This window comes from Enhydra lutris, unplaced genomic scaffold (assembly GCF_002288905.1).
Source record: "Enhydra lutris kenyoni isolate GAN:26980312 unplaced genomic scaffold, ASM228890v2 scaffoldscaffold2, whole genome shotgun sequence".
NCBI classification, from domain to species: domain Eukaryota; kingdom Metazoa; phylum Chordata; class Mammalia; order Carnivora; family Mustelidae; genus Enhydra; species Enhydra lutris.
Window position 1 is genome coordinate 38,382,399 of NW_019154086.1, and position 8,987 is coordinate 38,391,385.

Below are 8,987 nucleotides of genomic sequence, written 5' to 3' on the forward strand. Positions count from 1 at the left end.
AGAGTTCTGGAGTTAAAATTTGAGACTTGATGAGTACTTTTTCTTTTTTGACCTGCACAGGATTGCACGAACACTGCAGAAAAACTTGTTCCAGAGAATTCTACCACCTCTCTCCGGAACCCTTCACTGGTTAATTCTGGAGACAGAAGTCTCTTGCAAACATTCACCCCAAAGCTCTCCATGAAATTCAAGCTCTCCCCTTCCACTTCGTCTCAGATCAAACAGGCAGCAGCTGTTCACCATCCCTCCCAGGGCATTCGTGCACGCGCGTCCCTGTGGTAGCTGCACTCAAGGTCAGAGGCACAGTTGTCCCCTCTCTTCCAGGCAACAGTGGGTCCCCCAGATTAACAAGGAGTTTTTTCTTTTTAAACTTGTCTTTTTCCGTTGCAGGAATGTTGTTTAGTTCAGCATTTATGAAAGCAGATGCTGAGGCAGACCACCTAGGCTATATTTTAGGAGGACTTAGTCAGGTTAGCCATTCTTTCTTGGCTTCAGTTTTTTTTTTTTTTTTCTCATTATTTCATTAAAAGCCACTGTTGAGGGCAGCCTGAGTGGCTTAGTTGTTAAGCGTCTGCCTTTGGCTCAGGTCATGCTCCCAGGGTTCTGGGATCAAGCCCCGCATGGGGCTCCCTGCTCAATGGGGTGCCTGCTTCTCCCTCTCCCACTCCCCCTGCTGTGTTCCCTCTCTCACTGTCTCTCTCTGTCAAATAAATAAATAAAACCTTAAAAAATAAATAAAAGCCACTGTCAAATAGGACTCTCTTGGGATCCAGGTATCAAGAAAAAGCACAGAGTTCTCATGTAACACTTTGGATTATTTCTATTCTAACAACTTTTGGATTATTTCTATTATATTTTGCCTTTTGTTTTTATTTTTAATTGTGATAAAATACACAGAGTTTACCATTTTAGCCATTTTTCCAAGGGAAGCCTGATTTTCATAGTAAAGAACACATAAATTCATAAATTTACCATCTGAGCCATTTTTCAGTGTAGCTTTAGTAGTGTTGAGGACATTCCCATTGCTGTGAAACAGATCTCTGGAATGTTTTCGTCTTACAAAACTGAAACTCTATATTAAGCAATAACTCCCCATTTTCCCCCCTTCTCAGACCTTGGCAACCACCATTCTACTTTGTTTCTATGAACTTGACCACGTTAAAGTCCTCATATAAGTGGAATCATATGGTACTCATCTTTTTGTGACGGGCTTATTTTATTTAGCGCATGTCCTCCAAGATCATCCCTGCTGTAGCGCGTGTCCCCATCTCCTTTCTTTCGAAGGCTGAATAATACTCTATAGTAGCTCTCGACCACATCCTGTTCACCCTTTTATCCACTGCTGGGCCCTTGAGTCCCTTCCACCTTTTGACTATTGGGATTTGTTTGTGCTATAAGGAATATTTTTGTGTTTGGGGACAAGATATATTTGAAGGAAAAGTGAGCAGGAAGGGACGACAGGCCACTGCTGTTATTTCTGTATTTATTATAAGCAGCTAAAGAGTCTTAGAAGAAAGTCTTTCCGTACCAGTACCCAGGGTTAGACTTTGTGACCCTCTGGTCATTTGTGTTACCAAACTTGTACAGTCCCCAGTTCTTCTGTGTTTACTGTCTAACGAAACATGAGTCCTTGGCTAATTTGGGACCGTTCGTCGGAGAACAGAATAAAGCGTTACACAGCAGCATCAGATAGGGACACTTATTAGAGGTACTATTTCTTTCTAGTTGAGATTTTATGTAATACCACATGCTTGCAAAGTGTTGTGGGATCAATTTGGCCAGGCAAGCATCTTAAAAATCCTGTGAGGATTTACATTTTAATCAGTTCAATGCCCTGCAGAGGATGGTGAAATTTCTAGATCTAACAGGAGATGAAGAGATAGGGTTATTCCTGGCCTAGCAGCACCAGGGGGTGGGAGGGAAGAGAGAATGGGATGGAGAGGACCTTCTTGGTGCCCTTTCATGAAATTCACATGCTACAAACAAAGCAAAATTTTCTCTAAGGCCCCCAAAACGAAAAACTAGCTTTGGGTCACATGCCTTTGAGTCTCTAATCAACTCCTCTGCTATATGTAAAGTTCAGTAAACAATACTTTGCTACCTTAAAGCCCTTCCAGTGGCCATCCTTCATCATCACCAAGGGGAGCAACTAAAAATCATAGGCATCGACAGAATGGCAGCCAATGCCCAAGCAACTGCGGTCGAATAACCAGGGAAACAAAGTGCAAATTTCCAGGAAGGAATTCACCCCCAGCCCCAGAAAGTAACCAGTGCAGCAGCCTTAGTAGTAAGCCACAGACCTTGTCAGTATCTTGATCATCAGTAACCTAGATGTTAAAGGCACCTGTCCCCAAAGCACAACTACACAGAATTCACAGTAGGGCTCAGTGTCTCACCGTGAGCTAGGGAAGTGTTGTGTTACAAATTTAGCTGCTTTGACATCTCTGGCCATTTCGTCTTTTCTCTTGGCTCATTTTGCCTTTGTACCTGAACATTCACTGCGGTAGCGGCCATGTAATCACACATTATTACGACGATCTTACCATTCCTTCTTCTCACTGTAAGGACCTATTTAGCCAGAGCGATTCCATCTCGGTTAAACGTGATTTTGTTGTTTATGCAGTAAAACTTAAACTGACCCTTCCCCCGCCCCCCACCGAGGAACTTACTTAGAAGCAAGTCCGGGAAACCAGTAAAATATGGTTGACCAGTCCCAGATAACACAGCCCGAATGCAAGGATGAGTCAGGCCAGGTGGAGACATCTGATCACTATCTCCCTAAAGAATGTGGGCCCTGCCTTTTGGGGACCTTTTGGGGGCCAATTCTGACGAAGGTGATAGGCTAGTTAAGTAGTTACTATGGGATGAATTGTAATTCAGTTGGCCACCCGTGTGTGACCTAGCATGACCGTGCAGCTTTCTCTGTGTGTTGCAATCTCATTGGCCACCTGTGTGTGGCCAGGCTCAACCACATGGCCTTTGCTCTATAAAAGTTAGTCTGTGAGGCAGGGAGGGGTCACTCTCTCTGTAAGAGGCGGCCCTGACCAGTCGGTTTGATTCTCGGTGCTGGCGCGAAATAAAGCTTTGCTTGACCTTCGCTTTGTATCAGTCTCTCTCCTTTGATCACGGACCCTAACAGTTGCCTAGCTGTGCTTTAAGTCCTTCGGGGACTTTGGCTTCCTGCTGGAAGCCTCCTCTTCTTCATGCAGCCTGATCTTGACTACACTCTGCTTTTCAGTCCCTCGCTTCTTCTAATTTAAGTGCAGTGTTTGCATCGAGCTTTCAGAGTCGGTCTGCACAAGGCTGTACATGGGCTGGGTGTCTCCACCAGCTCTCCATCACCGCAAATAGCCGAAGAGCAGGAAGCTCAGGAGGGAGGAACCTAACCATCAGATCACCACTCCTCAAGGGCTGGTCCCCTATGGCGGCTCATCTCAAATGTTAGTCTGCCTCAAACTGAAGGGAATGTTGAAGCAAAGGAATGCCAGGCCCCACACCCAGAATTTCTGATCGAGTGGGTCTGGGTTGGACTCAGAGAAGTTGCATATCTAACAAATTCCCGGGTGATGCTAATGCTGCTAGTCTAGGGACCATACACTGAGAACGAATGCTCAAGGCTAAAAATATTCATATCAGAAAGAACCACATCTCCTAGTTATTGGCCACTTATTATATGCAAGACACTATTCTACGTGCTTTGCTCATTTGTCTTCACAACAGCTTTTAGTTTTTTCTGTTTTCAATGGACTGATTCAGGACTGAATCACAGAGAGGTTAACTAGCTTTCCCAAAGTCACACAGTAAGAGCTGGTGCTGGGCTGTGAAACTTCCTAGTCAGTTTCAGAGCCCGTGGGTTTAAATTAACCTCCAAGATATCAAGCAGAGTATCTTGAAATGAATATATTTGCATACATTTTGTATTTACTTATGTATGAACCTGTAAACATTCAGAAATGATTAAGAAAAACAATCCTTGTTAATATATTAAGCCGTTATCACATTTTCCCCAATTCTGTTCATTTTACTTACCACCCCCCCACGGTGAACCAGAATGAAGAATGAAAGAGGAATATCATAAAATTTTCTAGTTGAAAATTTTAAAAAGATTCACCTCCCAAAATGAAGAGTGTTTGTGCATGTTTCTTCTTTTCTTTCAAATCCCCCATCAATCTTTAGGCATGGAAGCATTTCAAGCATGGAGTATGATCATTTGTGAAGATGTGCCTTATTACTTTGCTTCTTCCCAGAGAAGGGCTGTTTGTCTCTTTCTCTCTCTCTCTCTCTGCTCCACTGATCCTTTAATCTGGGCTTTTGCAGGAGCCGAAACAGAAAAACATTATTGATTTGAGAGTTTGCTGCTTGAGTGACTGTAAACTGTGACAAATTAGCACCTCTTGGGTCTCCACACCTGTGACCATGATAATTTAGAGCAAAAGTAAGGTCTTGAACCAATACTACTGTATTCCCTCAAATTCAAGATGCTACTGATTGTAGGAAGGACCATTATTTTGTGAATCACTAGGAGAGAAAAAGAATGCTGCCAATTAAGCCGAGGCACAGCTGGAGTCCTTATGCAGTAATTGGGCACACAAACCTCTCATTACTTTGACAGTTCTTTCATCTAGTCCGAGGGACTTGGCAAGACCTCCAAATTCATTCAGGTGCGAATCTTGGCATGTAATATGTCGATGCTTCTCAGACTTGACTGGGCACATGAATCGCCTGGGAGTCGTGTTAAAATGCAGATTCTGATTTAGTAGGTCCGGGATGGAGCTGAAATTTTGTATTTCAAATAAGGTCCCAGATGCTGCTGGTTGTCCACCAATTTTTGGGTAGCGGAGGTGACAAGCAATCTTTATACGGACCTCCTTAACAGAATGTAACTCCTCTTGATCTGCTCATGGACATCTCCCTTTCTTAGGCCTCGGACAGCACTTGCCTGTTGCTTCGCAAGACAAGAGAGAGCCTGCAGTGATCCTCCAACAATAAATATTCACTTTACAGAAGTCAAACCTGGGTCCCACACCTTCACCGCCAGGACTTCCTTTGTATCCAATGACTTTTTCAATACAGAATTGTAGTGTAAACATTTTCAAGACTTTTAAAAAAGCAACAAAGCTTAACACATTCAATATGCGTACAGCTTAACAGAAGATAATATGGACAACCACGACCAAGTTCATTAACACACAGGCCATGACGGCTAGATCACAGCTGCTGCCAGGAGTACAGTGAACACAGGAGGCCATCGCTTGTATGACTCATTCTGATTTCTCCGCAATAATAATATGTGAAAAAAGAAGAACATATGAAAAGTATAATGATAGTATATTAAAAGAACAGGAACAATGAGAGGGCAAGGAAAGATACTGGAAATGAAACTATATATCATACCTTGCATTTATCTTTTTGTTCATGATATATTTATTAAGTATTTATTTATTTATTGTTTAAACGATTGTATTTTATTTGACAGAGACAGAGATCACAAATAGGCAGAGAGAGGGGTAAGCAGGCTCCCTGCTGAGAAGAGCTCACGATGCAGGGCTCCATCCCAGGAGCCTGGGATCATTACCTGCGCCGAAGGCAGAGACTTTAACCCGCTGAGCCACCCAGGTTCCCCTATTTATTAAGTATTTATTATAGGTAAGGCACTGCTTTGAGAAATTGCATTGAACAGGGGCACCTGGGTGGCTCAGCCATTAAGCATCTGCCTTAGGCTCAGGTCATGATCCCAGGGTCCTGGGATCCAGCCCCGCATCAGGCTCCCTGCCCAGCAAGAAGCCTGCTTCTCCCTCTCCCACTCCCCCTGCTAGTGTTCCCTCTCTCACTGTCTCTCTCTGTCAAATATATAAATAGAATCTTAAAAAAAAAAAGAAATTGTAGTGAACAGGCAGATCCACAGTTCCTGCCCTCATGTAGCCTACAATTCAGCAGGGAGGCTGACATTAAAAAAACGTACAGTCAATTCTCAGAGATACAGTCAGACCTCAGAAAAAGTCGGTTCTTGCGGATTCTGTATTTGCAAATTTGCCTATGTATGGTCTGCTAGGTCTAGAACAAGATACTACCGATGGGGGTCTTAAATAGAAATTTATTTTCTCCGAGTTCTGTAGGATTTAAGTCCAAAATCAAAGTGCTGGAAAATTCAATTTCTGGCAAAGCCTCTCTTCTTTGCTTGCCAATGACTGATTTCTCATTATGCCCTCACATGAAATTTTCTCCACGAACCTGAGACAGAGAGAGGGTGTCTCCTCCTCTTCTTCTAAGGATACCTGTCCTTTTGGGTTAAGGCCCCACCCTTATGATCTCATTTAATCTGAATTACCTCCTTAAGGGCCTATATGTAAATACAATCATGTTGGGAGTTTGGGCTTCAACAGGTCAATTTTGGGAAGTCTCAACTGAATCCTTGACAGCCTCCTTCCTAAAATCTACTTAACCCCCAAATCCATACTTGCCATGTGTTCATGGTCATTAATAGACATATGCAGAACATCTCAAAATTTGTGTTACGGACACATCATGTTCCCAGTTGCAGTCGAACAGGGTGACTGTTGCCTTCTTGGTTCAGTTCTCATACTCTAAACAATGTCTTCTTCATGGTCTATAGGACTTTCAATACTGTGTGTTTTTCAGTCACAAATTTTAAATCTCCATTAAAAACTATCAATGCATCCAGGGACACTTTTAGATGAATATAGGGGGTTTGGGAGAATATCAGGCTCTGGTAGAAAGTCATCCCAGAAGTTGGAAAATTAAGCCTTCTCCATTCTTGGCTCCTATAAAGAAGCAAAATAAAGAAAGAAATGCATAGAACAGTCTTTCTTCATTTTCATAATAATTACTTTTTATTTTTTTCCAGTTTGAAACATTTCTCATTAGAGAATTTGATCTCATATACTTGAGAGGAATTGAAACGACTTTTTCCCAGTTCCATTCACGGCTTGTGTTTTGATTTCCAACCACCAGGTGGAGACCAAACAAAACTAATTAAAGTATTCCCAGCATCTTCTGGTTTATCCGGAATGAGAGCGATTCCGTAATCTAAATTTGGGGCACAAAGAATTTTTTTCCTCCTGTGAGTGAATCACTGATCAATCTCTTAGGGAATAAAACCTCACAGATCAAAGACCACATGCAAATTCAAAACAAACGTTTTTCGAGGAGAACCATCGGGTGTTCGATCAATGACTTTTAAAATTAACATCGGGAAACCTATATTTTAAATCCGTTTAACAAAAGCAAACATATTTACATTTCTGTGGTACACTATGGCCAGGTGGAGAATGGGTGAGATGAAGTAGGGGAAAAAAAAAAAAAAAAAAACGGGAAAGAGGAGGAAAGAGAAGACCCAAACAGGCTACACACAGTGAAACACAGAGCTGTTGAAGGCTGAGTTGAAACACGGAATGGGAGCCGAGTCCGACTGTGTCTCAGCGTCTGTCTTGGGGCAGCACTTTTTTTTTTTTTTTTTTTAAAGATTTTTATTTATTTATTTGACAGACAGAGATCAGAAGTAGGCAGAGAGGCAGGCAGAGAGAGAGAGGGAAGCAAGCTCCCTGCTGAGCAGAGAGCCCCATGGGGGGCTCGATCCCAGGACCCTGATATCATGACCTGAGCCAAAGGCAGAGGCTTTAACCCACTGAGCCACCCAGGCGCCTCAAGGGCAGCACTTTTTTGATCCTTCTCCTTGTCCCTGTGCAGGGAGGGTATCCGGGTCAGCAATCCCACAGAGCTCTTTCAAAAGCTGATTAACCTTCAAGCATCCCTTTTCTGAACTGGGAATCAGGTCTGCTTTTACTTGCAAACTTCAAAGTTCAATATTAAAGTGAAGATTTTTTTTCCCACTGAACTTGTAAGATCTTCCCACCTCATGTAAAGAAATCACTTAAGTTTTTTAACTTCCCTCTGTAACTTTAGAAGTGTCTTTAGGGGCGAGATATTTGTATTCACAAGCAGCCAGGGAGTTTTAGGTCTATATATGTATATTTTTTAAAGTTAGAGGTTTCTCATTCTACCATATTTGAAAGTTATAGTTCATTCTAGTGGCCACATAATTATTCTGAACCTTATTGCCCATCAAATCGGTGGTCTGCGCATGTGTGTGAGAGCCATAGCGGGTCACATGCATGCTTCCTAATTAGAGCCTTGAGAAGATGTTCTATGACAGGAACAAAGATAAAATTTCTCTTCTGGGAACATAAGGTAATGGCAGATCCTGCTTCCTGCCTCTTGAGGGATCCAAAAGTTTCAGTCACTACGGCTCACCACAAAGAGGGGGAAATGGCCCCGTGTCTGTAGCTTACTTCTCCTTATTTACCAGGAACTGGACACAATACAATTAAGAGCCAGATCCCAGCTGTGCGCAGAACTTCTTTGTGAGGGTCTCATTGTTCAGATGAAACATAGCAAACTGTCTGGCACAGTTGTCATTGTAACGCTAGAAAGTAGTGGGAATATCACACCCAGTCTCATCGTTTTAGAAAAGCCATCTCATAGGTACTGTGAATCACCACCATTTAACATATTTGATGCTTCTGTGAAGTCACATCATATGGAAGTTGGTGGCCTTTTAAAAAGAAATCCCATGGTATTCTCATTTCTTCCTATATTCCTTGGAGATTTAAAAAAATAGAGCAAAAAAACCCAAAAAGCCAACACTGTCTTGTTAATAAACCAGCCTCTACTTACTTTTTAAGCACTTAAAACAAAAACAAATTAAAAAAAAAAAAAGATTTTAACAAGCAGGGGAATGGCCGGCAGAGGGAGAAGCAGGCTCCCCGCTGAGCAGGAAGCCTAAATGGGGACTGGATCCAAGGACTGTGGGATCATGACCTGAGCTTAAGGCAGACGCTTAACCGGCTGAGCCCCCCAGTGTCCCTAAACAAAAAGAAAATTGCCTCACTGGAAGCCAGCTGAATGGCCTTGGAAGTTTCTGGGCCTCGGACTCTCCAAGGTGGAACAGTGTGCAAAGATGATATACT